This window comes from Acinonyx jubatus, chromosome E2 (assembly GCF_027475565.1).
Source record: "Acinonyx jubatus isolate Ajub_Pintada_27869175 chromosome E2, VMU_Ajub_asm_v1.0, whole genome shotgun sequence".
NCBI lineage: Eukaryota > Metazoa > Chordata > Mammalia > Carnivora > Felidae > Acinonyx > Acinonyx jubatus.
Genome location: NC_069396.1, coordinates 17895742 through 17923640, shown reverse-complemented (window position 1 = coordinate 17923640; position 27899 = coordinate 17895742). Strand labels below are relative to the sequence as shown.

Genomic DNA, 27899 nt, shown 5'->3' with positions numbered 1-27899 from the left:
GGAGCTCAAAGATCATCCTGTTCACTGCTGTTCTGTGACCTTGCTCTGTGAGGCCCAGGGCTTTTCCTGGCATACCACAGGGAGTTCCCAGCAAACTCGGTTGGGTCTTTTCTTCCCGGGGTCTTTCCCCTGCACCCCAGACTTCTCCTTCGGGCCTAGACAAGAGGCCTTGGCCTTCTGTCCACTGTCCACCACATTGTTCACCCACTAACCAGTATTTCCTAAGTGTGGTGCTCTTCCAGGCTCTGTGGGCAGCTCTGAGCATGGAAGAATGGCCGGACACAGGTAGAGCGAGTCCCGGACACTGGTGTGGGTGGCTCTGGGGGTGCTACAGGAGCCATCAGGGTGACGCCATCCAGCAGAGTCATGCTGGGAGAGTGAGAGTCTAGAGGCCTCAGTAGGGGGCGGGAAGCCCACAATGACAGTGGACATGGTCCACAGTGAGTGGGTAAGAAGTTGAGGTGACCAAGGAGTCGGCCTGGGGAGGTCCCCTGCTTAGCCAGGTCCTCCTTGCACCAAAGCCAGAGGAGCTGGTTCTGCCTTTGCTGGGTGTTGCCTTCCTCACAAGTCCTTCTCTTTGCTTCATAGTGGGAAACACCTGCTGAGCCCTTCAGGGTTCCAGCTATGAGTTTGGGGATGCTGGGTCCGCACATTTGGAAGCATGGCAAGGTGGGCCTTAGGGACTGGGGGTGACTATAGCCTTTCCTGTCCCGGCCACTGGGACAACTGTCTCTTCTGATTCCTCTCTTTGACCATGAGTACTGCCATGTGTACACTACTAGAGTCCCTCTGTGTACATGGCCAGATACTATCTCAGAGCTTTGAATCCTGTGCTCTCACCCAGGGCATCAACTTTGTTCTTCTGTCTGCTTCATTCACCCCTCCACATGGTGCCATGGGGACTTTGGGGGGGGAGTGTGGGTAAGCATCTCCAGAGACCCTAGTGACTCCTGGGTACTCTCTATAGAGCACAGATGCAGTGTCCAGGGGTCTGTGGCATCATGGAAGTCAAGTTTAACATGACTCCACTGTGACACGAGTAAAGTGATTTCACTTCTAAGCCCCCAGTTCTCCCTTCTGTAAAATGGAGGTACTCACAGAAGCCACATCAAAAGGGGGTTGAGAGGACATTAAAAGGCCATGCACAATGTTTCAGCACTGTGCAGGGCATCGGAATGCTCAATCGATGCTGTGGTGTTCTCCTGCAGATCTATGGGGCTATGATGACTCTACTATAAACCAGAAGTTTCTCAAGGAAATAGTCCCTGATAAAAAGGTGTGGAAATCTCATAGGAAGGTGTGGAAGAGAGGCCTGGTTCTCAGCTGATGGGAGGGTGCCTGTTGTGGCACCTATTCCCACTCCTCATCAGACAGTGGGGCTTACAAAGGGCAGAATCAGAACCTCTGGCTTTGGGCCTATGATTGTCAATTCTCCTCACTTGGAGAACAAAAAATGGATGCCATGGATGTCCCTGGAGAAGCCCTCCACTCAAGACTGGAATTGATGATGGAGGACCTCTCCTATGCAAAAGAAGTAGGCTGCTTGGGGTAAAGGTAGCATTGGTAGGAGCCTTGTATGCCAAGAAGGTCTCCTCCAGGCATAGACAAGAAGATTCCATATAAAGAGTCAGTGGCTGGGTTTGCCCCAGGGGAAAGGGAAGGGCCCAGCTTCCTCATCTCTCCAGGAGTCTTTGGTTCCTGAAGCATACGGTATGAGTAGGAGGCAGATTCCACTGGATGCCATGGGGACCAGGGAAGGTCCCCAGAGAGAAGCCAGAGTGGCTTTGCTGACCGCTGGAGCAGATCTGGGATTGGAAGAAAGAAAGAGGCAGAAAGATGGAGCCCCATGGGAAACATCAAATCCTAAGCTCTTGAGATTGTTATTAGAGCTGCAAGAAGTTGAAGATGGGTGAACCTAGAGACTGGAGGTTGGCAGACACTTCGTGTTTGGCCGCGGCCCAACCCAGGCTAGTGTTGACTGGTGGGATCTGGAGAAGCAGCAGCCCTGCCGAGCGAGAGGGAGATGTGCACGACCCAGAAAGGACAGCACCTGGGGCTGCTAGTCCCCCCTCTTGTGCTGTGCTCCAGGAAGCCAGTCGCATATGGTTCTCTGAGGTTGAAGATCTGCTCTTAGCATGGAGCCTGGTGTGTGAAGAGTGCTCAGAGGGGTGCTGAGGGAGTGAGTTGGACCAAAAAGGGAACAGGGACCTCTGGTATTAACCATGGGCCAGATTTTCCTCAAAGAAAACAAACTTCAGAGAGTAGGAGAGTGGAGGTTCTATTCTAGACTATCTTATATATTGTAATATTAATAATCCTGCCCCAGTTTTGCAAACTGCAAAACTAGTTCTAAATGGGATCTTTATATGATCAGCCATCCAGTCAACATGTTTGTTGAGTGTCTACTCAGGTTTCATGCAGAACCAGGCCCCACGGGTGCCAGACACAGGTGCACCCACAAGGAAATGAATGTTGATTCAATAACCTCATTTGATCTTTGACAACCCCATTCATTATGCCATTATGGGGACGGGGCTCTGGAAGAAGAAGAAACAAAGGGTGGTGAGCTGGCTGGCCAAGGTCCTACTAATAACCAGTTCGTGACCATACCAAGCGGTTCCTCTGGGTCTCTTGATGGTGACCTCAAACTGACCCCAGATGGCCTAGCAGCTCCCCACTCCAGTTTGGCTCTTACAGAAGTGACTCATTGATGGGGGTTTCCAGTGGCAACTACTGAGTATCCAAGAGAGACACGCTTCAGAAAACTGTGAAACAATGAAAAGCTCTTAACAATTGATTTAAAATCCATTTGGCAATGTAATTGCACCAAAAATAGAAATACCCCCAAGAGGCCAAGGGACCAATCTACACTCCTCATTGCTATTTCTGTCCCTGCACTCATTCTCCAGTCCTGACCATGAGTGCATTTAATCTCTTTCGCAGACCCAGGCTTCAACTCTGTGCTATTTGACACTTTATCAAGAACAAGAACTATGTTTATGAACTGCTTCTCTGCCAGGAACTTTACATTTGTTCTTTGAATTTTGCTATCAATGTACTTAGGTTGATAGGATTATTCCCATTTTACAGATGAGGTGGCTAGAGCATCCTAGGAATACTCAGCTCTTAGGTTTCAGAGATTTAAACTCAAGTCTGTCTCATTTAAAACAAGATGGTCTCCCTACTTTTCTCTGGTCATCAAACTTGTAGGTGACAGGGAAGAGCCTGGAAAAACAGTAAATGCATTCAGTGAAGGAACCAGGACCTTGAAATAACCTGCAGCCCTGGGGAGCACTGTTCAATAGAACTTTCTGCAATGATGGAAATGTTCCGTATCTGTGCTGTCCAATGTGGTAGCCACGAACCACGCATGACTATAGAGAACTTGAAATGTGGCCAGTGTGACTGAGAAAACAGACTTCAAATTTTATTTAACTCATATTAGCCACATGTGGCTGGGGGCTACTATACTAGACCATACCATGCCTAGCACTATGGGCAGAAACCAACAGGATGACTCTAGGTCAGGATGTGTGTAACCCTTGCCTTTGAGTCATAGGAACAGGACAGGGAATTGAGAATAACTGAGGGACCCTGATACACCGTGTCCTTGAGCTGCAGTGGATGAGGTCTCTGCAGTCACCTCTAAATGTGGGAGCTAAGACATTAAATCAGAGAACAAAAGGAGGGAGGAAGTGGGCAAGGCAGAGAGGAGAGATGGGGCTTGGAAAGTGGAGGCAGGTACAAGATGGGTTCACCTGAGGACCCAGTCCCTTGTTCCCTGTGCTAAAGCCCCAGTAATGCAAAGGAAAGAAATCTTCTGAGAAAGGAGTGGGTTTCACTGCCAGTTAATAGGCCTGTCCCAAAGGAAAGCACCTTCCAATCCCTCTGCAGGATGCCCTAGACTTCTTATGAGCTTGTGACCACTTTTGTCTGCTTCCTACTTCTTGTTTGCTTTGGAGCATCCAAGCAGCCTATGCCTCATCCTGGGAGCAGGGAAACAAACATCACCGTGGAGACAAAATCACTTGACTCCACTTACAGTGGCTAACGGCCCATGATTTTCCAGCCTGAAGGACCTTTTGCTTCTGTGAGCATTGCCTGAGAAGATTTGGCCATGGAAAAAGACATTAGGAAGCTGAGGGCAATAAACTGTGATCAGAAAGGCTAAGGACAAATCCCTGATGGGGGCATTGGAGGCCACAGTTCGAATAGGACAGCCACACAGGCTGCCTCCAACAGCTCCTCTGCCTCTGGTTTGTAAATGGAAAGCACCCTTAAGCTCACTCTCACCCTACCCTGAAAATCTGGGGAAGCAGGTGCAGCAGCAGAACAAGCTGGACAACTTGCTCCAGAGGGGACTTCTTGCCTTGGGCTTTCAAAGGAGAGGGTGGGTTTACTCTCCTGTTGTCATACTGTCTTGAGTCTGGACTTCAATGGCAGAAGGTCCATAGCAGAACCAGTCACAGGGAGAAAAGGGCCTTTCCAGGACGTCATGCTGTGAAGTAGGATATCTAATTCCTTCTTCTCTGTTTTGATTATGGAAGAAGAAAGGGTAAGCTTGGGAGGTTTGCAAGAGGCACTCCCTGTGGTCCCCACATAACAGAGCCCTCCATCCCACATGTGGGCCTGGATTTGGGGCAGGATGGGGTCAACCTTGGTCCCTGCCTGGTGGAGAAAGGCAGACATGGACACAGATGGCCACAGTGTGGTATGTGTAGAGAGCCCGGAGGAGGCCATGATCCATCAGATTCTTGATTCTGGGAACTACTGTACGTCAAAAGTCCCAGCACATGGTGGTGGCTGTGGTTGGAGCAGACCAATCTGGCTGAGCCAGGGAAGACTTTTAGTGGTATAACCAAACCTGTCTGCCCTGTGGGAGGTGGCCCCATTCTCAAGGCTGTACATTAGGTGAGGCAGACGTGGGTGAGGGTCTAGGTCATTGCAGGGCTATTAATCTGGAGTTGGTTCTGGCCCACCAGATACTCTGAGATAGGGTACATGGAAACCCTAAGGAAGGATCAGTGATGATCTGGATTCAAATGTGGACAAAGTCAAAGCCTATCTGCTTTCCTGTCAGACACAGTGGGCTCAGTCCAGGCAATCTGCCTGCCAGATCCTGAACTAAAAGTAAGGCTCATTGTAATAAGGGTTTCCTGAGCCAGACAGCAGTCAGGGCTATACGACAGCTGGTTAGTGCTCTGTGTTCGAGCAGTATTGTTCTGAAAAAGTGAGAAGGCCTCTGTGTACAGTGACCAGGAAACTTTGCCCTGGCAACATTGGTATAGGGCTGGATTTCCTGAGGGATCTGGGTAGGTTGGGGGTCACTGGGCCTCAAGACTACTGCATTGATTCTAAGAGAGACTGGTTCCTACTCTCGGCAAGAACTTGGGGTACATGTGATGGGTACCACAGGCCCTTCTTCCCTGGCTTGTAGTGTAACACAATCAGTTATAGCCCAGCTGGCAGGGGGCGGGGGGGGGGGGGGAGAGGGGCTGTGTAGCCCAGGGCTGACACTGGCCTGGCTGGCCTAGGTATCCTTGTCCACAGTGAGTCTCTATGGGTCTTTTGGGTTATGCTATTCCCGTTCTTTTCCAAATGAAGGACTTGAGGACCAAGGCAGGGAAACTGTTCTCTGGACCAAGCAGTGGGCCCTGTCTTAGGAGAGGGGAGTGATGTTCAGGTCTGCATCAAGGAAAGGAACCTAAGGCAGGGTCAGACCTCCCCTGTGAGCATAGAGGAGATGACCCTCAAGGTCAGGTTTGACTTGACACCGGCAGAAGCTGCCTAGCTCCCCCTCCCCGACCTGTCAGTCTACCTCTCCCCTTTCTCATTCTTTCCAGGAATTCCTGGGAACATTTTCCAGAAACACATAGGTCTCAGTAGAGCCTACCATGGGGCGCTCTGTGAGTATTTGGTACAGATGCTTTCTACCGCCTCCCCAGTCATGCTTTTTATCGACCGTAAAAAGGGCCATGGGCTGTGATTCTGTGGCAAGAATCAATTTCATAGATGTCGATAAACTACAAAGAGGATTAATTCAGACTGTGAGGCTGAGCATGACAGCTATTTTGGGTCAAGTCCACATTTTGTTCCTGAATGGACTCTGGCTTCTGCATCCTTTCCCCGGTCCAGCTCCTCAGCCTTCATTTTGAGTTCAGCACACTGAGTTTGGCCATGTGCCTATGAGGAAGCCCTGGACTAATTTCTAATCTTGGGGGCTGTTCCCTGCCATCTCCTGTTCATTGTAAAAACCAAGCAACATAGAAGAGAATTTGGAAACTTATCAGGCAGAATCCCGCCCCTCCCATAGCAACAAATTCTCTACAGCTTTCCCCTTCCGTCTGGGTCCATGTGTGTGATGGCTGGACAAGGACACTTGCTTTATGGTCTATTTATTCAGTTAATGTTAACTGTGTCTCCATGTGGCCTTTGAGTCTTTGAGCCCATCATTTCCAGTGGCTTCAAAATGTCATAGTCATGTCAAGTGGATAGACATGCATTATTTAATCATTTGCCTTCTGTGCACAGTATTGCTGGAAGCCAGGTCACCTGACCTGATTTTGGCTCATAATGTACACTTGCTAGTCCCAGAGAAGGGAGGCACAAAAGTGGAGCCACAATTCAGATGTATTTATCTATGAAACATTTATTAACTGTCTGCTAAAGACAAGGAAGTATACCAGGGAGAGCACGTGGTTTGGGGGGAGTAAGAAAATGTGGTTCTGGATACCCAATTGCTTGAGAGTCTGGGGTCAGAAGACAGGCCTCTGGTGTCACAGGACAAGGAGGGGGATGTTAGGGCTTGTGAGCTCCAAGGAAGCTGTGATGTGCCTGGTTCTGAGAAACTAGGTTCTCAAATAGTTGGGAGTTGTCTTTTAGACATTGGTGCATTCCCGTTTATTTGTCACTGATGGTACGATAATGAAGGTTTTGACCAATTTCCATGAAAAGGCAAGTAAGCAAAGATTCTGGGAGCTTTTCCTATTATCACTTCATTTCTAGTCACGTGCCTTTGGATGTTTCTTGAGTGGGCGGAGAAAGGTTGTGGAAGTAGAGCTGTATGGCTGGGAATCGTGGGAAGCCCAGGAATTTTTCCCAGAACGACTCGCATCCATTATGTGCAGTGGCAGGGGCAGAGGCTAAAACGCGCTGCTTGATAGAAGCATAACTGCTATGTTTACTGAGCTCCTGCTGCAAGCAGACACTGTACTAGGCATGTTGTGCAGGGAAGCACGATTTTCTTTACAACAGTATTTTAAGGTAGGTATGATTCCCTTCACTTTTAAGAAGAGGAGCTTGCAAATTAGACAAGTTAAGTGACTTGCTAGAGGTGACTTAGCAGCGTCTCTTCTCTGGAGCCCGGTAGCTGCACAGTATTTCATGAAACCCTGTTTCTAAAGAGTGGTCTCATGCATGTTTGCCTTTCAAAACAAAATGGTAACCAGATAGCAACCCAGACCTAGGAATGCAAGAGAAATTATATGCAATTATTTTAGAAAGCTCTGTTAAAGTCATTTACTTCCCATTGAGAGTATGTACTTAGAGCTGAGATTGATAAGAATATATGTTTAGGGTTAGTAGTTAAGTTTATTTTTATCATTTTCAAAAGAAACTGTACCTTAAAATTAACATACCACATCACTGGGCTAAAAAACTGATCTCATCTTTACTTTTTTGGCTGGTAGATTAAAGACTTCAGAGTTATTTACAGACTTTCTATTCTGCCCTGAAAAGTTAGGAGGCCAGACCAGAAACTACTGCCCAGCAAATCTCGGTGGTGGAGTGGGTCTGTCCACTGAACCAGTAGCTGGATGTGTGTGGTGGGCAGAAGAGAATCTGAGGGATCCCACATGAGTTTTCCAAGGGCCAGGGCAGTCTAAGCCTGGTTTTTATTTTTTATTTTTTTATTTTATTGATTTATTTTTTAATTTTTTTTTAACGTTTATTTACTTTTGAGACAGAGAGAGACAGAGCATGAACGGGGGAGGGTCAGAGAGAGAGGGAGACACAGAATCCGAAACAGGCTCCAGGCTCCGAGCTGTCAGCACAGAGCCCGACGCGGGGCTCGAACTCACGGACCGTGAGATCGTGACCCGAGCTGAAGTCGGCCGCTCAACCGACTGAGCCACCCAGGAGCCCCTAAGCCTGGTTTTTAAATTTGATTTTGTTTTGCTTGATTACTGCCACAATCCTGATGCATTGCCCTGTACATCAGAGATGTAAGTGTTGTTTGCAGGTGGCATAGACAGAACTATGCCCAAGGTGATGGTTTATCTGATTCTTTCATGGAAACCTTCTTTGACCTCTGACCATGGATGCCTACATGCTCTCGCCACTACCCCTTGGGGCATCCCTGCTTCACATTCAATCCCTGTGCCTTACCATCATGTGTTCAGAGAGGCTTCACTGACTGTTTCCTCTTTAGGCATGTCCACTGTGCCTGTCCCACATCTGTGGGTTGACCTGGAAACCCACACCCTGGAAACTCTGTGAGGAGTCTGGGGATAGAGATGCATTCATGAGTTCTTGGCATACAGAGGGAACTGCATCCCTTTACAGGAGTAGGTGAGGTCACCAGGGGCACGGGAGGAGGGGAAAAGCAAGACCAGGTCTGTCTCTGGGGAAACCACAGTTAAGCTGTCACTGGAGGATAGAAGGGTTGCAAAGGCTCAGTAGAAGAGGTGGGAGTGGAGTTGGGAAAACACAGTTGCCCCCAGGGTTTTGAGGAGGGAGAGACCTTGTGGTTCTAGAAGGGCTGGGAGCCCCAGGCTGTGTGGGGCCTGCTGGGATTCCTGTTTGCTGTTCTTGTTAAATTTTACCGAAATCTTAAAAATCATAAGCCCTATGCCATGGGGATGAGTCTAAAACTAACTTTTTTTTTTCCAGTTCACTTTCTTAAACTCATACAATATTATATGATCATTAAAGAACATTTGGAAAGAGAAAGTGGAAAGCAATTTTAAATACCTAAATTTGAACCTTTCTGAAGACACCAAATGTTAACATTTTGGTCTATTTTCTTTCAGTGGCTTTTCAGTGGTTTTTCAGTGGCTAAGGGTTTTTAAAACTGTGATTATAATTATACTGTATATATAAATCTGCGCTCAATTTAACATTTGTATCCCAAGTACCAATCTATGATGGTATTTTAAAACGTGGCAAACATCATTCAGACTGGTATAAAGTTCAGCACCCACCTTTTAATTCAATCTTCTTCAGAATATTACTCGTTTCTGTTGTTCTATATGTTCTGGCTACTAGACATCAGGTTCTGAGAATAGTATGTAAATTAATGCCCACAACCGTCTTCATCTTGTATTTCCAATGGTGATGGGTTTTGCCTCAAGTGTCCTGATGCTAGAATACTGAGTGTACAAATGTTCAGAATAGTTATGTTTTCACAATTGCTCCTATGAATATAAAATTGCCCTTTTTATACTGCTTGATGCTACTTATTGCCTTAAATTGTGCTTTGTCTGACATAGGCACTCAGGCTTTTTCTTTTGTTTGCATTTACCTGGTATAGCTTTGCCCACCCTGGCATTATTTTATTTTGGGTGAGTCTCTTGTATTTATTTAATCTGGAAGCCTTTGTCTTGGAACAAGGGAATGTTAAATGCTTACATTTATTGTCCTAACCATTGTGGGTAGCCTCCTGTCACCTTGTTTTATGTTTTCTGCATTTCCTTTCTTTTCTGACTTTTGAGCCATAGCTGATGATTTCTTTTATCTTCTGCAGTGATTTGGAAGGGAGACATCTTGTTTCTCACTCCACTGATCTACATTCTATTGCCTCCAATGAATGTTTTGATTTGTCTCTGTGTTCGGTTTCTAAGCAGCTCTGCTTATCTCAGCCTGGCCTCTTCTCATCTCCTTTGGTGGAGGCAACATCCTTTGTGGAATGGTTTTAAAGGCCCTCTGTTGATTTTTCTTTGTTTGCTCACTCTGGGAAGGGAGTCCCGCATAGCTGCCCAGTCGCGCTTCCTGCAAGATGAAGGGACCATCCAGGCCCCAGCCAGAGGGGGGGTGTGTTTGGTGACGGTGAGGTGGCAAGGCAGGAAGTATCCTCAGCATCACCTGTGGAAGCCCCAGGAAGAGGTGCCTGCTGGCTCTCAGTGGAGAAAAGCACCCTGCACAGACCTGGTCCCAGCTGGCAATGATGAGCTCTCTGCAGAGAGAGGGGCGCAGGGCTGAAGGATGAGAGGGAGAGTGGGGAGACCTGAGCTGGCTGGGTCTTGGCTCTGGCCTAGAGAGGTGGTTCAGAGCCTGTCAGTCTTCTGCATGAAATTTCCTGGGCGCATGAATTATTTGAAAAAATGCTTTTTAAGACTTGTAAAAGAAATTTCAGTGAGGGCTTTTTCAGTGCCTCCATTTGTCTACTCTCTTAACCAGGTATTGCTATAAAGTATTGTATACTAAAATTCTCTCTATGGAGTAATTAAAAGCTTTAAATGACTTGCTTAAATTAAACACTCTGGGGGCACCTGGGTGGCTCAGTCGGTTAAGCGTCCAACTTCAGCTCAGGTCACGATCTCGCGGTCCGTGAGTTCGAGCCCCGCATCGGGCTCTGGGCTGATGGCTCAGAGCCTGGAGCCTGCTTCCGATTCTGTGTCTCCCTCTCTCTCTGACCCTCCCCCATTCATGCTCTGTCTCTCTCTGTCTCCAAAATAAATAAACGTTAAAAAAATTTTTTTTAAACACTCTGGCATTTTTAAAATTGATGCAAGATAGCTGCTCCTCTGTATTCCCAACACAGAGGTCCCAGTTCTGGGAAGGGCACTGCCACACCCACAGACAAGAGTGGGTTGGGTCCCCAGGAACGGCAAGGTGGGACTGGCTGGGGAGGACAGCCTGCCAGGGCTGAAGAAGGTCTCCAGAGGGAGACACAGGCTGAGTAAAGCTTTTCTTTTCTTTTTTTCTCCCCCAGCTTTATTGAGATCTTACTGACATAGAACACGTTAGTTGAAGGTGTCCAACGTGATGATTTGGTATGCAAGTATGTTGAGAAATGGTTGCCACAGGGCTTTGTCTTCTCAAGGGCCTGGAGGCAGGGGTGGGCCTGGTCTGCCAGCAGTGACCCTCCCCTGACCAGGCCAAGGCTTTCCAAAGCAGGCCTCAGACCTGCTGGTAAGAAGGGAGCAGGGTAGCACATGCAGTGTAGAGTTTTGAGGGGGCTGGCCTGGCTTCTGGGATTGGTGGTAAAACCAAGTAGTGATTTAGAAGAGCTAGACCATTTGTTTGGATACCAAAAGCCCTCACAAATGACAAGTTCCTCTATGCCCAGCATCTCAGCTGATCCTCTGGAATCCCTTGGAATATTTCAGCCAGAATTAAAAAGGTCCAGACAGGGGTGCGTGGGTGGCTCAGTTGGTTAAGCATCCGACTTTGGCTCAGGTCATGATCTCACAGTTCATGGGTTTGAGCCCCATGTTGGGCTCTGTGCTGACAGCTTGGAGCCTGGAGCCTGCTTCAGATTCTGTGTCTTCTTCTCTCTCTACTCATCCCCCACTTGCTCTCTCTCTATCTCTCTCTCTCTCAAAAATAAATAAACATTAAAAAATATTTTTTAAAAGAGGGTCCAGACAAGCAGGGTCCAAGGAGGCCTCGAGACTGGGACAAGTCCAGGCCTTGGCCAACAAGATCAAGCTCATCCCTCTAATCTCCATGTTGTTCCAGGCCCACATGGTCAGGATGGCCACTACCACATCCTTGGAGTACCTGATGAGGGAACTGAGGTCCAGAGATAGATACATCCAAAATCACTCAACAGGTCAATCCCAACTCCTTTCAGTGTCCCAATATTTCAACCTATTTGCTTTTTCCTTTCTATATGTGTTGGTGTAAAACCCTGTGACTTAGATGTTAACATCTGGGCCGAGAGAGAGAGAGAGAGAGAGAGAGAGAGAGAGTGTGTGTGTGTGTGTGTGTGTTACTCCCCCTCGTCCCCCATGAGAGTTGGTCACTCCTTCTCTGTGCCTTTAGTGCTCTCTGCTCATCCCCCCATTGCACCACTTACTTTGCTGCACTATAATTGTCTGTCTGTGTTTGTTCTCCTTGTAGGAGGCAGTACCTAAGGGCAGGGACTTTGTGCCACTCTTTGTATACAGTAGACATACATGAATTTTGTTAAATGAATGTTGATGAATTCATAATTCCACTCACTGTATATACATAGGTTACAGTGCTTTGGTCCAATTAAATGTGCAATTCTTTTTTGATCAATTAATTTAAAATTATGTTCAACTGAAGGTTAACAACTGGAAAGCTATTTTGCTCAGCATGCCACGCCTGTGGAGGGTGTGTCTACTTGGACCACACTTCATGGTGCTTCATGGTGCTCCTTGTGGCAGCATGCTCTAATTGCAGGCAAAGCGTCTCAAGAGCAGGTCTTTCAAACAAAGCATGTAAAGGAAAAACATCTTCAGTGAGTGCACCCAACACGTTTCTGCAATATACCAGCCTCTGCCTCCTTCACTTTCATGCTGCTGTCTCAGCTTCCACAGCTGGACCTGTTCAGATGTGATGTGAGATAAGGTTGCCTGTAGAAGATCCCAATTTGGCTCACCTGCTGGGCTACATTATTCCAGAGGTGTGAGGAAGCACCTAGAAGGTAACATCATGAGGTAACCATGTTCATTTGCACATTTCCTACAGTGTATTCCTTGTTCTATTTTGGAATTGACTAACCCCCTATGGACAGGCACTGTGTTTCATTCACTTCCATCTCTCCATTGCCTGGCCACAGGGCTTAGCACACAGTAGTGTTAAATGCGTGAGCAAGCTGTGAACACTTGCTGAGAACCTACTGTGTGCTAGGCCCTGAGTTGGGGGCTGATCACAGGAACATCTAAGAATTGACCCTTGGGGTCAGAATGATGAGGTAAAAGGGACTTGGCTGGTAAAGTTATTCTGCAGTAACATCAGCTGTATTTCCTGATGCCTAACCATTCTAAACATCTATACCTTTAGTATTATTATTTTGATTTTCCAGTTTGATTTTATCCTTCAGAAGTCACCATTCCACCCTGTTGTATTCAGTGTCTGACACACATTAATCATTATGGGGTCAGTGGCCAGAGGAGTCCTTGACATTCTATTACCAACTGTGTGTCATTTCTCATTAGCAATACATTTAAAATCTCTAGGGACTTATTCCTGGATAACTTGTCAAAATTTCTGTGGCCTTGCCCACCAGTTTATTTATCCTTCCAGAACTGTGGAGGGCACCTGGAACCCTACCATGACTTTCTAGAGAAAACATAGTAAGCACCATGATCTCTTTCATCTTCTATCATCTTGCACATCAGAACTCCTCCTTTACTCATCAAGGGGTTCTCTCAAAGCTGTGCAAGTTCCCTCCCCATTGCTTCACATCCTTCACAGAACCGCAGGTGCCTCTTGAAAGAAGTGCCCCATCTGTTCCCCTCTCCTTTCCCACCTTTGTTTTCCACTGTTATTCAAAGTGTAGCCATGGAGAGAAATCTGGTGGTCAGCAGTGACTGCAGCCATTAGAAAAGATATATTTTTCTTCTAACCCCCCCTAAGGAGAATAGGTTTGGTTTCTGGTCCCTGCATTTTGCAGAGAAATGAACACAATGAATTCAAGATGGCAAATTCAGAAAAATCTCCTTTTGTGAAACAAGCTCTCTCTACACGGAAGGGGGCCACTGGCTGACAGATGCTGCATGGGGTTTGTTTGCAGTGACCCTGACTCAGGCCCTCACCACCACTCAGGGGTGTCACTGGGAAATCATGGACCAAAGGATGACACTGCCTGCTTCCTGGAGCACAGAGAAAAGGACTGAGTCCTGTGGGCAAGGCATCTGCCTCCTCCCCCACAGAAAAAGTCCTCCTAAGCTTTTTGCCTGGGTTTGAGCACTGCAGCTGTGCTTGGCATCTGCGTTTCCTGGCAGCCCATGCTGCCTGCCACTTGATACAGTCAGCAATGCTGGTAGCAGACCTCCCACCTGGCTCTTGCCTAGGGCTTTTGTGAAGACCAAATGACAGAAAAGGCTGTGCACATTAGATAGCAAAGAGCACTGGTAGGAATGCTAGACTGTGGTCTGGCCACACTCTCCACAAACTTTGGCTTTGGGCATGCTTGGTGAGCCTGCTCCTCACTGCAACAATATGCCCAAATTCAATGAGATGCTTCAAACTGGTGCTTTCAGATTTCATATCCCATCTTTTTCCTGTGAACTTTTTTGTTTTTCTAACACTTGTTAGCCTGATCTCCAAGGCTTCTCAAACTCTTCTTTCTAAACATCTGTTTCCTACTGAAAACCTCTTCTCCACTTCAGGACTCCCAGAACACATCATTGGCATTCCCAGCCCTGTTCATTGGATCACAGCTTTTCCCTGTCTTCCCTCTGTACCATACACACTCCTCAGAGCCTCTCCATATTGTACCCACTCCTGAACACCAAGCAGAAGACCTCTATGCAAGTTGATCAACAAATCATTTTGCCCTCTTTCAAAATAAGTTACTGGGTTCCTGCTGACCTTGAACCAGGGAGGCAATGATCACAATGGTTAAGAGAAGATTTTGCAGTCAAATTTCCTGGGTTGGGATGCTCGTCCCACTCCTTACTGCTTCTGGGACCTTGGGTAAGTTACTTGAAGTATGTGAACATTGCTTTCCTCAGCCATAAAATAGGAATAATAATGGTAGCTTTTATGCATATAAGTTGCTAAGCACAATGCCTGATGTACTGTAAGCACTCCATTAAGAAAGGCTAGTATTACCCTAAGAAATTTCATATATGTTGTCATGTAATAGCCATAACAGCCCAGGAAAGTATGTTTTATTGCTCCAGATGGGAAAAATGAGGCTCAGAAAGGTTAAAGCACTTGCTCAAGTGCTTGCTCACATATTGGTTGTGAAGCTGAGATTCAGATTCAGGTCGGGGGGCTGGGATCTACAGCTTTAGCCAACTGCCATAGTCAATGCACCGTAGTCAAGCCTCTTGTGTTTACTTCAGTCTTTGTTCCTTCGTTCACTCTACACATGGGCATCTCCCTTCTCCCCAGCCAGACCCTAGGTTCTTCCAGAGCTGCATTTTCAAAATGCAGCATTCGGCATTCATTGAGTGAACAAGAGTGAATGGATGGGAAAAATCCATTTCAAGATCAGACCCTATCCCAGGAGAACTTAGTAATGGTACTTAGGTCCCTGGAAGTCATGGGTGTCTCAACAAAATCAGGGGTGAGCCTGCCCTCCAGGCTCTTCCCCACCTCAATACACCCACCACACTTTTTTTTTCAATGTTTATTTTGAGAGAGAGAGAGAGAGGGAGTGAGTGAGCGCGAGCAGGGAAGAGGGGCAGAGAAAGAGGGAAAGAGAATCTTAAACAGGCTCCATGCTCAGCATGGATACCAACATCTGGTTTGATCCCATGACTGTAGATCATAACCTGAGCCAAAATCAAGAGTCGGATGCCTAACCGACTGAGCCAATTAGGTACCCACACCCACCACACTTTGACCCCAGACATCTGACCATGTTGCTCTCCTGCCAAAATATTTCTAGGGATTCCCCACAATTTCTGTGTGACTAGTCAGTATTTTCTCTAGAGTTCTACATGCTTTGTTAACATAAGTCTTCACTGAGCTTAACCTATATTTCTCTGGTCCAGAAAACAAACTTTTGGAAGAGAACTAGATATTCAAGGACAGCAGCAATGTGCTCCCTCAGACCTATGCAGTGAATGGACCTATCACCTGCTGTAAGAGCCAGGGGAACATGATTCTTCTGGGGCTATGGTTTCTAGATTGATGTCCCATCTATTTTTTAAAGCAAAGCTGCATGTAAAGTGCTCTAACCACTAAGGTCAGAATGTCAGAACTTTAGGATAAATATGATGGAGAACAATGCCCATTTTGGTTCTTAATTTATCATCTTAGGAAAGAAAGCTCACGTATGTTAATGGGAGAGAGAGAAGAACCTGACAGACTGTGTAATATGCCCAAAGTTACTGAGACCCTACATTTTGGTGTAGGCACAGTCAGATGAAACTGTCCTTTCAACCTTTTTCAGAGACAAAGCAAAGATGCAGAATGCAGCAGTGAAACTGTAGAAAAGAGTGAAAATATAAAATAATATCAACAGCACATGTTTTTATATGTCTAGAAAGAAATTCTATAAGTTAAAAATACAAACATAAAACAATTGGAGAAAAGACCACGGAGATTCCGAATGGAAAATTCTCTATTAAACAACCACAAGTTCTCTATTAACATTTGAAATTTCATTTCATCAAAGCTACCATCTTTTGAGTACCTACTATGTATGAGATGTTTTATTTGCATTATCTAATTTAGTCCTCACCACAGCCTGCAAGAGTGGTGGTACTATCTCCATTTTACAGAGGAGGAGATTGACAGTGTCTTGATCAAGACCAATGGATGGCAGAATGGCTTTGACCTCACATAGGTCTGACTCTTGTCCAGGATCTTTCTCCTAGAGCATAAGGCTTACATTTCTCTGAGGAATCTTGGAATCCAAGAGACTCAGAGTTCTTGGGTCCTCTGTTATCGGTACACACTAATCATTCTCTACCTCAACTTGTTAGCAGAGGTCAGGACCTGTGCATAATGCAGTTAGCTAATGTGTTTACCCATTGTGTACTTATGTAAGTGGCTTGAAGTCTTTCCTCAGTTTCATTTTCTGTCAGAAAATTGGGGCCACATCAAGGTAGTTCATGAGCTTGTACTGAGCATGCATTTTCAATCATCTTTTAAGTAGTAGTAAATCCTTTCCTTCATGTATTTGAAAATTGTCTGCTTGTTCTCCTTCTTGTTGCCCCTGTCTTGTAAGATTCTAGAAGTCTCCTCTGATAATAATATTGAGTACTCCTCTGATAGCTAATACTGAAGTCTCCTCTGATAGCTAATATTGAGTACTCACTATGTACCAGCCACTGTTCTAAGTGATTTGACTCAACCAAGGAGGTAGGTTCTATTATCATCATCATTTTACAGGTGAGGAAATGGAAGCATAGAGATTAATCAACTTGTCCAAGATCACACAGCTTAAGTGGTAAAGCTAGTATTCATCTCTGGCTGACTGATTACAAAACCTACTTTGCTAAATGCCTTAGTTTGTGAAGAACATTTTCTCCTAAATGGAAGCACTCTAGAGAAGTGTTATGCAGTAGAAATGAGTTACAAATGCAAGACATGTATATAATTATTAATTTTCTAGTAGACACATTAAAAGGAGAAACAAGTGAAGTTAATTTTAATATATTTTATTTAACTCAATATATCCAAAATAATATTTCAACTTATACTATTAACATTATTAGTGAGCTATTTTATATATATTTTTCATACTAATTTTTCAAAATCTGGTGCCTCAATTTGGACTAGCCACATTTCAAGTGCTCAATAGCATGTGGCTACTATATTGTACAACACGGATATAAGTGGGCATTCTTCTTTTCCCATTTAATCTATTGTTTCTCTTTCAACTTAAGTTTTGCATTAAGATTAGATCTAAAAAGTCTCTGTTAATGGAAACATGCCCTTTGGATAATTTGGTGAGCAGAGCAGCAGTTGAGTACAGTGGAGAGAAGAAATTTTAGGAATTAATAAAACCTGGGTTCTAATCCCCCTCTTAGCCACTAACCAGGGCTGTGTGTGGCTAGTGGCAACACTCAATTTCCCTCAGCCTCTTTCCTTATGTTAAAAAAGAGATGATGGTTTATGATTATTAAGGTTCTTTCCATTTCTAAAAACTCTTAAAATTTTTTAATGTTGAGTTTTGAGAGTGCGTGAGTGAGGGAGGGGCAGAGAGAGTGGGAGACACAGAATCTGAGGCAGGCTCCAGGCTCTGTCAACACAGAGCCTGATGTGGGATTCGAACCCACAAACTGTGAAATGACCTGAGCCGAAGGTGGGCGCTTAACTGACTGAGCCACCCAGGTGCCCCTCTAAAGACTCTTTCTGCTTACAGCACACACCCTTGTCAGCGTTTCTGCATCTGTTTCCACTTTCCATTTAAGATTCCGATATGACAGGGCTTATCCCACGTTGGATTGTGTTCACTATGCAGAACTCTGTGCCTGGCACATTGCAGGTCTAGGAAATATTGAATGAATGAAAGTCCTGTTCTTTCAGTGACCCTGGAGTTTCCCAGTTTTTGCCAGAATAACTATAGCAACCTTAGCAATTAATTACAATTTTATTTCCTTTCTCAGATTGGCATAAAATCTTGACAATCTAAGCTTACTGAAGGGTTACAGCCAGAATTAAAAACCATTTCCTGATCCTGTTAGAAAAGGAGACAGTACTCAGCTGTAGGCATGGCTTCCTAGAGACCCCCACGAATAGCTCCCCTCTTAATACATGCTGTTCTGATGCTAGGGAGAGTTAATTAATGACTCTAAATAAGAAAACAATCAAATCTGTCTGCAGTCATATGAGTCAGAACAGACCCGGATGGGAGCCGGGTCCTTGGCCTCCGAGTGCACTCGGGAAAAGCAATAGCAGATTTGCTGCATGCATCAGAGTCCTGCAAAGCCCGAACCTAGAAGGGGAAAGAAAGACTCAAAATGGACAGGAGACCTAGCCTGATGTGAGGCATTTTCTTAAAAGGTGAGGCCCCCTTTCTATGCATTGTGCAGACTGAGGTCAAGAGAGGAGAAAAAGCAAATCTCTTGCTCTCTACTCTCTTTAGACACCTAAACTAACAGCCACTGAATGGGGAGTTCTCAGGCCCAGGTCACTTGTGTGTGTGGCAAGATTGGGGCAGTTGGCACTGCCACCCTGGGAGGACCAGAGGATGTGTGGTCTGAAGCCTATCACACCCCAAACTTGCCAACCTGCAGGAGTCGTGCAGCCACATATGTAGGCAGAACACTGGTTATGATGACACGAGGGCAGGAATGTGGCACTTCCCTGGGATTAGCTGAGGCTCACAACAATGAAAACTTTTATTTTGGTGTTAAAGACCTTGCTGTAAAAATCTGAGAGTGGGAATAGGGAGAAGGAGCCTCTTAACAATATCCAAGTGTCCTCAGCATTGGAACAGGACACCAGCAAATAAATATAAGCCCCATTTCTTTGGCTCTACGTGTACTCTGTGAAATAATAACAGCCTCCTCATTCCCCACCCCCATTCTTGCAGATTATGAAAAATACATTTTGCTGCCACCCAAGCTTGGCTTCTTGTGAAATTGTTCCACTCTAGAAAGAAAACCCTGGGACACTGGCCATCAGGGTCATTGTACTCCTTTTTCTCCTTCTTTACCTATAACCAAGTATAGGCAACAAGCCTTTTGTCAGGATAATATGTAAAGTATTGTGGTAATATCCTTGATACATTTGAAAGGACTTTTTATGGCTTATGTCTGAATCTTTGTTGGTCCCCAATCCTTTCCTCTAAAAGTTGGTTAGAATCTCATATAGGACAGTCCAAAACTTCAATTTTGCTTCCACAATAGCAGTAGGAAAAAATAATGGTAAGAGGAGACTCTGGAGTTTAAGAGATCCAGTTTGGAATCTAAACTCTATTCCTTCTGATCTGTGTAATCATGGGCAAGGCCCTTTCCTCCCAAAGCTTCATTTCCTCGTCTTGAAAGTGGAAACACCACCACCACCTACCTCATAGGACTGTGAAGATTAAATACATTTGAAAAGCCTGACTCAGAAATGTTGTTTTTTATTATTAGCTTGTAATTCTTTAAATAGGGTTTGCCAATGGGTTTGTTTGAAGCAATACAATAAAAGCCTCTACAGCTCTGTTTCCTCCTATTTCTTTCTGTGATGAGCTTTGGGGAAATCCTTACAGAAGCCTTGGTCCTCAGAGCTTCCTTCTATTCCCTGCCCTGAATCCTGCCTTCTCCACTAGTGGGGTTGAGGCCAGAGTTCCAGAACCTTGGACAGCTCCACTCCTTCTTGGCTACTGGCAACCTGAGAGAACAGGAGGGATTTAGTGGATTTTTCCCACAAAGGCTGTATTAATACTTGGATTTAGGAATCCCACTCGTTCATTCTCACTCACAGCATGCATACTATTTGCTTGCATCCTCAGATTCTTCAACACAACCAGCACTCCTAAAAAAATTTTGAGGAGCTTCTCCTCTTCATGAACCTGTTAACTACACCCATAAATAAGATTTACTAACTCTTCAGCCCCTTTACTACTCTCCTGTGAACTCCAATAATTTTTTTGAGCCCAAGAACAGAAACACCACCCACATCTTCCTGTATCTGCTGATATTTAATTTGTTTGGCTTTTGTACAAGGATTAAACATTCTTGATTAACTTCAAGTGAAAGTAATAATGTATGAGCATGAAGAAAGGTTTTACAAGACAAAGAGATTCAGGTATGAATTAAAAGAAACATAAAATAATGTTACTGCCTGTAGGTGATGTTAAGTGCCATTCTCTAATCAGAATAAGCAGGTGGTTCAATTTATGAGATAATTTAGCTTTTCACTCTTTCATGCAGAATGCAACACACATATGCAGTCACCTTCTGAACAGGCAAGGAAGAGATTAGGTCCTATTTTTACTTTATGATACTGAGTCATGTAGTTCAATGCAAATCACATGGATGCCAAAGTAAGAACAATACTAGGTATTTAAATACCTCCTTTCCTTTAAGGAGCTCTAAAGATTTTGTGGCTGTGTGAAATCTCTTCAGAGCAATTCTGGGAGAAGAGACACATGTCACCAGGTAAGCATTTAAGACAGAGCATATTTCATCCATCTCCCCTACTCCCGTTAGATCTAGGAGAGCCAGTGTTTGCCAGTTCTTTGTACTTAGTAATAGCCTTCTGATTTCTGCATTTTCTGGGCCACATTTTCAACAAGGTAAAAGAAGGCTTATCTTTCAAAATACATTATTGGCGTGGCTCAGTCAGTTAAGCATCCAACTTTGGCTTGGTCATGATCTCACAGCTCATGTGTTCAAGACCCACACCAGGCTCTGGGCTGACAACTCGAAGTCTGGAGCCTGCTTCAGATTCTGTGTCTCCCTCTCTCTCTGACCCTCCCCCACCCCCACTCTCTCAAAAATAAACATTAGAAAAAAATTAAACAAAAATATGTTATTGGCTAATAATGAGGAAGAGAGGAGGAGAAAGTGGAATAAGAAGGGGAGGGTGGGAATCATAGTAGGAGAGGAAGAGATAAGAAAGATGCTTAAAACTCCCTGAACTTGTTAAGTGTTTTCCATGCATTTTCCTCACAAATGGATTTGATGTCCATCCCCAATTGGATGGAAACTTGGACAAAGGCCTTTTGGCCCTCTTCAAATACTTCTGTATGGGCAAGGACAGTGGCAATTTCACTGCTTGGACTAGTTTGAAGTCACTTCCATTAAGAATATCAACTTAGGACTCGAAAGGCTGACAGGGAGCCCCATATGGAAGGGTTTGTGATTTTTACCTAACAGTGCCCACACCCACCCTGAACCTCCACACTCAGGGAGAGTGTTAGTTGCAAATTTACTACTTTCCCCAGTAGAGGTCGCTGTGGATACTGGCAGTGGATACTTCAGACTGGATCAGGCAGGGCTGGGCTGGATGGTGGCTCCACTGTCTAATAATGGGTTTTTCTGTGGTTGCACTCAAAACTGTCTAGCCCCTCATCCTATGGGAAGGGGGTCTCTGGTGGGTATTGTTTCGAAGCCACACAACACCTTTGCTGTAAAGTACTATGAAACTGAGGACACTCACTGGGAATGGGCAGGTCTGGGAGGGCTGTTATCCTCTAGGGGTGTCCACTCACAGTGGTATCTGTGTGCCACACTCATACCCTCTCTGTGAGTATACCTGGTATTACTGAGAGGCCACCTGCCACTGACTGGCAACCCCAGACCTATAGACCTTCCAGGCATGGAGGCAAAATTGAGGAAATTTCCTTGCCACAATATCTTGCACCCCAAAATCATAAAAGACTATGCTGATGAGCCCCCCAAGCCCCACTTGGAAGCTCACGTGGAGAGGTGGGGTGGAATTCTGGGCCTCAGGGCAACCCCTTGCAGCAGGATAAGATTTCTGAGGGATGGGAAGGGCAGGGCAATGGTGGAGATGTTAGGGTCTGATCTGAGACCCCAGAAAGGCTGACGAGGGCTCCACATACTTGTGATGTCCTATCTTCTAGGCCACACCCAAGCATGCAGTTTAGGCCCAAGGCAGCCTGAAGCTACCTTCACCCTGAGGGCACCCACTGGAACCCTAAATTATTACTGTGGCTTTAGAGTGGAAGAGACAACCAACCTGCCCACACCCCCAACATCTAAGGTCAGCAGAGAGTGGTTCCTGCTCTCACAAGCACACACAGACAGATTCACAAGCTCATCATGACACACACATGAACATTGGAGCACACACTGGCACATTCACACAGTCATACACGTTAATATTCACACTCTGACCCACATCATCACCCATGCAAACACACGGTGACACATACACTCGAACCCGAAAATCAAACCTGACCTAACATGGTTGATGGAGCGTAGCGAGATCGAGTCAGGATGCCTCTCCAGACCCCGGTCCATCTATATCTCCTGAATCCTGGGACCCTACCCTCCAGGCGGAGCCCCCTGCCTGTCCGCGTGCGTCCTCGTGGCCACAGATCTTGAATGTCCCCCAGGAGGAACCCTGGTTACCACTGCACACACTGCAACCTGGGGTGCCCGGCCAGCGTTAGGGGGTGATGTGCGGGAAAGAAGGATGCAGGGCATAGTACCGAGCCAGGGCGCAGCCGCCTCCTCCCTCGGGATTTTCCATGCCGGCTCGCGCAGGCCCGAGAGAAGCTAGCGCGCTTTGTCTCCCGCCCGGCTCCCGGCGTGATTCCGCGGAAGCTCTCCGCGCCGCGCCCGGAGCCCCCCCTCCCTTAGCCGCGCCCCCAGCCCAGCGGGTGGCGCAGGCCCGCCAGTGCGGAGACCGCCGCTTTGTCCTAACGAGGATGCCTGGGCCGAGCGCAAAAGCCCTGTTCGCGAAGCTGCCGCCGCGCGCCCTGGAAGCAGGTTTCGATAGCCGGATCTGGGGCGCGCCCCGCGTGGAGCCGAGCAGTCCCAAAGGTCTGGAGGCTCAGGGGGCGTCTGCCTGGAGCTTCGTAGGGCTAGAGAGGGGACCCGCCCCGTTCCGCCCCGCACGTGCCCATCCGCGTCTGGCTCCCTGCCGCGGTGCAGGAGCCGGGTCGCCGGGCGGGGCGGGACTGAGCGGGACAGGGAGGGTCTTCTCGACTTGGGCCCCTGACCTGGATCCAGGTAGAGAGGGCCTGAGAGGTAAGGTTCAAGTAGGGGGAGGTCGGGTGGATTCCCTGCACCCTTCTTACTTTCCCCCACGGCACATCCACACCCAGGCCACTCAGACCTTAGGCGCGGGGCCCCGAGCATGGAGGACCCCAAGAATCCGTCAGTGTCTTCCTGTGCCAGCGACTTCAAGTATTGTGGGGAAGGGTCTCCCCGGCTCTAGTTCCTCACGTCCCACTCCCCTCCCCCAATAACCGAGGCGGGTCCAAGTGGGAGGGGGAAGAGTCCCGTCTCCATCTCCATCCCGTTTCTCCTCTTCACAAAAACCTAGGCTTCGGGAGAGGGGTGGGCACGGAAAGGATCTTCCTGACATCGCAAACAGCCCCTCCTCAATAAGCCCAGGAGGGTCTGAGCAGAGGAGGAGCAGTTTCCCGGTGTCATCCATCACATCCAGACCCCCTTTGTAACCTCAAGCAGTACAGGTGTTATGGGGAAGGGTCCCCCTGCCCCTGGACCTTTCATCCCATAACACTCCCTCCCATCCTCAATAATCCAAGCAGCCTCGTTATCAGGCACAAGGGCGGGGGAAGGCTCCAAGCTCCCCAACGCCCCGTCAGTAGAGACGGGGGGAGTTCCCCCAGCCTTTGCCCCTCACACTCGAGAATCCCCTCTACCATAGAACAAAAACTAACGCAAGCTGCTCCGACTTCAGGCGACAGGCCACAGAGAGGCCCGCAAGGAGTCAGTCAGCAGCTCTCCGGGACAGATGGTGTTGAGGGCGGTGAGGAGAGGTCCCATCAACTCCCCAGGCCCCCTCATCTCAGTTCATTCCGTCCCCAATAAAACAAAAGAGAATCCAGCAGCACCGACCTCAAAGAGGAGGGAGGGCTGTCAGCGCTCGGCAGCGCAACGAGCTCCTCTGCGCTCCTCACTGCCCCGGCTTTCCCGCGGTGGCTCTCGCGGTGACGGCGGCGGCGGTGGCGGCGGCGGAGACCGCGGCTCTCGCGTCGGGAGCCTCCCTCGGACTCAGCACCTGGAGCGGCGAACAGCTCCGCGCCTCATTCCGCTGACTCCGCCTCCCCTGCGCGGCCGTAGCCAATGGAGATCCTGGCCACGCCCAGAAGGCCGCCCATTGGGGGCGCCTTCTCCACTCTCTTCGGCCCAGCAGGCGGGTTTCTCTAGCTTTTCGTCAAGACCGCATGCCCTAGAGACTGTCGGAGTTTTTGTACTGCCTTCTGGAACTCGTAGTCCTTTAAGGACGCGAAGGGGGCTTATGCCGCGGGCAGGTTACCGGGGGTGGACTGCATTTCCCAGGGTGCATGAAGAAACCGAGGCGCTGAGGAGGGCGGGAGGACTGTTTCCATAGCAAAGGCGGCTGGTTGGGGCCGGCTGACTGAGAAATGGGGCAGGCCGCGGGACCCTCGGATTGTGCGTGACTACCGGCAGCCTCTTGGGAGGGCGTTTCGATTTTTTTTTTTTTTTTTTTTTTTTTTTTTTGTCGTTCTCGGCACCCTCCACGGGACTCTGGGCCTCAGTTTTCCTACCCGAGAAGAAAGGTGTGGAGCCGTCCCCCTGCCCACAGTCCGCGGTGATGGGGCAAACCGAGGTCGAGCCGCTCTGGTTTGCCCAGCAAAGGTGAGAGAGGACGGAGGAGACCTGTGGCTTGAGAGTGTGGCATTCTGAACTTTATCGCTTTAGTTTTGTCTCGAACTTATAGAGGAGTGCTTTACTTTGGTCATATCCCTTGAGCCGTCAAGGTCTTATCCAGTCTTCCCATCCAGGATTCTGGTCTCCTTACGCCATCCCTGATACGGCAACATTTTCCCCAGAGTAGCCAGAGGGCGCTACTCCTCATTATCTATGGAATTAAGCCCACACTCCTCTCAACATTGCTCTAAGGGCCCTTCTAAATCTGGTCTCCACCTTGTTCTTGCGACACTCTGAACTTCTTTTGGTGTCTGGGAAGTCTTAACCACCCGTTTTCTCTCACTCTGGTGGTTCCCTCCACCCTTGTACTCAGCTAACCCCTCACACTCTTCAAGCCCCAGCCTAGACGTTGCGTCTTCTGTGAAGCCTTCCTAGATGTCTGGCTCCATATTAGGTATTCCACCTTGCATATGAGCAGCACCCTCTACTTCCCCTATTCCATTTGTGTGCTTATGTATCCATCTTCCACATGATAAGATCCACAGAACAGGGGCCATGTCTATATTATTCATAGGTATAAGCCAGTGCCTATAGTGTCTGACACATAGTAGGTACTCTGAGATATTTGTTGAGTTGAAAATGAATTGAACACTAATTGAATTTTACTCACACCTCCGTGCTCTTAATTTCCTAAGGTTGTGTATTTTCCATTGCTGAAAACGTTCAACTAGAGGGATGCCACCCTCATGAGGAAATGTTTGTCATTCATATAATGGATTGGAATTTTGCCTGAGTGCTTTGAGAGTCCTTAGAATTCTATGACACTAGGGACTCATAGATTCATGCTGATCATTACTTGGAAGTCTTGTCAGTTCTCCACTAAAGGTCATCAGTTCTTCATGTTCCCCTATTTCTAGCTGTTTGCCCTTCTTTCTGTGCCTAAATTCCCTACCTCCCACTCCCTTTCTGGGAAAGATCTTCTGCCCCTGTCAGTTGTGAAGCAGTGACAGTCTGAGATGCCTGCCCTTCTTTCAGTCTCTGCTCAGCATCATAGGGCCCTGGTGGTGATGTCCCACCTTGCTAGTTAGTTTTTTTTTTTTTTTTTCCCTGAATCTTTTTCCACTCAGGGCTCTGGTCTTGGCCAGATGGTCCAATTAATCCCACACATGCTTCATATGTCACCCCACCAGACTTTTGGGTGTATTTCAGCTAAAGCATTCTTGGGAGAATATATGGGTATAATTAATTCATGGCCAAAGAAATAACCAGGGGGACTGTTACCCTGAACCTGTTTCAAACCCAAGAGACAGATCCTGAGAAAAAGCAACGCTGTCATCCTTGAGTTGATGATATCCACGGAGGGAAGGCTAGGAAGGGGGAATGAGTAAAATGGGTTGCATTTGAGGAGGAAATAACAGGACCTCTAAGAGGCATGGCAGAGGGACTTTGATCCAGACCAAACCATAAGGGAAGGCCACTGAGCTGGATAAACAAATGGGGCCTCATTACTGAAGATGAGAAAACTATAAGGAGGGGGAAGAAATAGGATTTGTGCTGACACAGAGTGCCTAGTTCTCTGGATGCAGTGAGAGCAGAGGTTTTTGGAAAAGTAGGTGGGGGAAGACTAGGCCACAGGATGGGCATCAACAGAGCATTGGCAGAGTTATCAACAGAAGGTTAACAAAGAATGCTGCGTAGAGCCACAGCTGAAACTCCGGAGGTCAGCGTAGCCGTAAGTAGTAGGGCTACTTTTCAGGAAATCATTGCAAATAGTGAAAACCAGGGTTCCGTGATTCTCCCAGAAAGCAGGGACTAAAATAGCATCATCCACATGTTCAAGTGAAGTCAGAAAATCTGGATTCTAATTCTGACTTTGCCTCCAATTCGATGTGTGACCCTGGGCTGGACCTGTTTCTTCAGTTGTAAAATGGTATTTATTGGTTTTAGGGAGCAGCTAATAGGGTAAAGGTGGGGGGATTCAAACTTGCACAAACTACATTATCAGATCTGGAGTTTGCTTATTTGACAATGTTTTAATAGATAAATGAGATGCCTTATGTAAAGCACTTCACAAATATTAAGCACTTAATAAAATGTTCTTCATCTTGGATTATCAGAAATTGGTTTGACTGTGAATAAACAAGCAGGAGGTGGTGTCCTGGCTAATCTGGGTTCAAATTTCCGTTCTCTCTCTTACTAGTGGTATGATTTTGGTCAGGTATATGCTCAATATATTTGTTTTGCCATTTTTTAGGGGTGGTTTTAGAAAATAGAAGCCTAAGAGAATGGAATTCTAGCTACTTGGAACCTAGGGTTACAAAGGATTTTAGGGGAACATTGAGCTAGACTCCTACCATGTTAAAGGGGAAAAAAAGGTCTCAGTGAAGTTCCATAGGTCTTCTGATTAAATATTGTGGGGATTAACCAGAATGTTGAATCTCAGACATGGGGTTGGATTAACCAGGGCTGGGTTTTGAAGAGCCTAGTATACTAGGCTAAGGAATATAACTTTATTCTAAAGATGAAGATTTTTAGGGAGACATGTATTCTGAAAAGTCTGAGGCCTGTGTGGAAAATGATCAGGAGAAGATGAGGCTGGAATGTAGGTCAGAAGCTGCTGCAGTGTTCCAGCACAGCATCTATGAAGATAGAAAAGAGAGGGAAGATCTGAGATGTGTTAGGGAGGTAAATATTCAAAGGACTTTGTGAGTGATGAGTTGAGGGCCTGGAGGAGAGTGGTGTGTTAAGGATGATACCTGGATGTCTGCCTTGGAAAACTTGGTGGACGGATGGTGGTACTTTCCCCTGAGGTGAGGAATAGTAAAGGAGCAGGTGGGTTTGAAATGAGTGGGAGACAACCAGGTGAGATGTCCAGTAGGTTTGGCTTGGGAAAGTGCCTTAATATTTGGGAATTCATGTCCAAAGAAGAAATAACCAGAAGGACTATTACCCTAAAACTAATTCAAACCAAGAAAACAGATCCTGAGAGCCTATCATACTTGAGAGATCTGATCTGGAAAAAAGAGTCATAAGTTA

At 46.8% G+C, this 27899-nt stretch overlaps 1 protein-coding gene and 1 long non-coding RNA gene across 4 annotated transcripts in view; one reads left to right on the top strand and one right to left on the bottom strand.

Moving 5' to 3' along the window:
* Positions 1-24292, bottom strand: part of SMPD3 (sphingomyelin phosphodiesterase 3) — an 83545-nt gene extending 59253 nt beyond the window's left edge. For both annotated transcript variants that reach the window (XM_027076062.2, XM_027076061.2), the window contains exon 1: positions 24087-24292. The gene's annotated coding sequence lies outside the window, so the exon portion shown is untranslated. The remainder of the gene's footprint in view (positions 1-24086) is intronic.
* An 84-nt stretch (positions 24293-24376) lies between these two features.
* The window catches only part of LOC113604333 (uncharacterized), a 61510-nt gene continuing 57987 nt past the window's right edge, over positions 24377-27899 (top strand). For both annotated transcript variants that reach the window (XR_008293891.1, XR_008293892.1), the window contains exon 1: positions 24377-24851. This is a non-coding gene — a long non-coding RNA (uncharacterized LOC113604333). The remainder of the gene's footprint in view (positions 24852-27899) is intronic.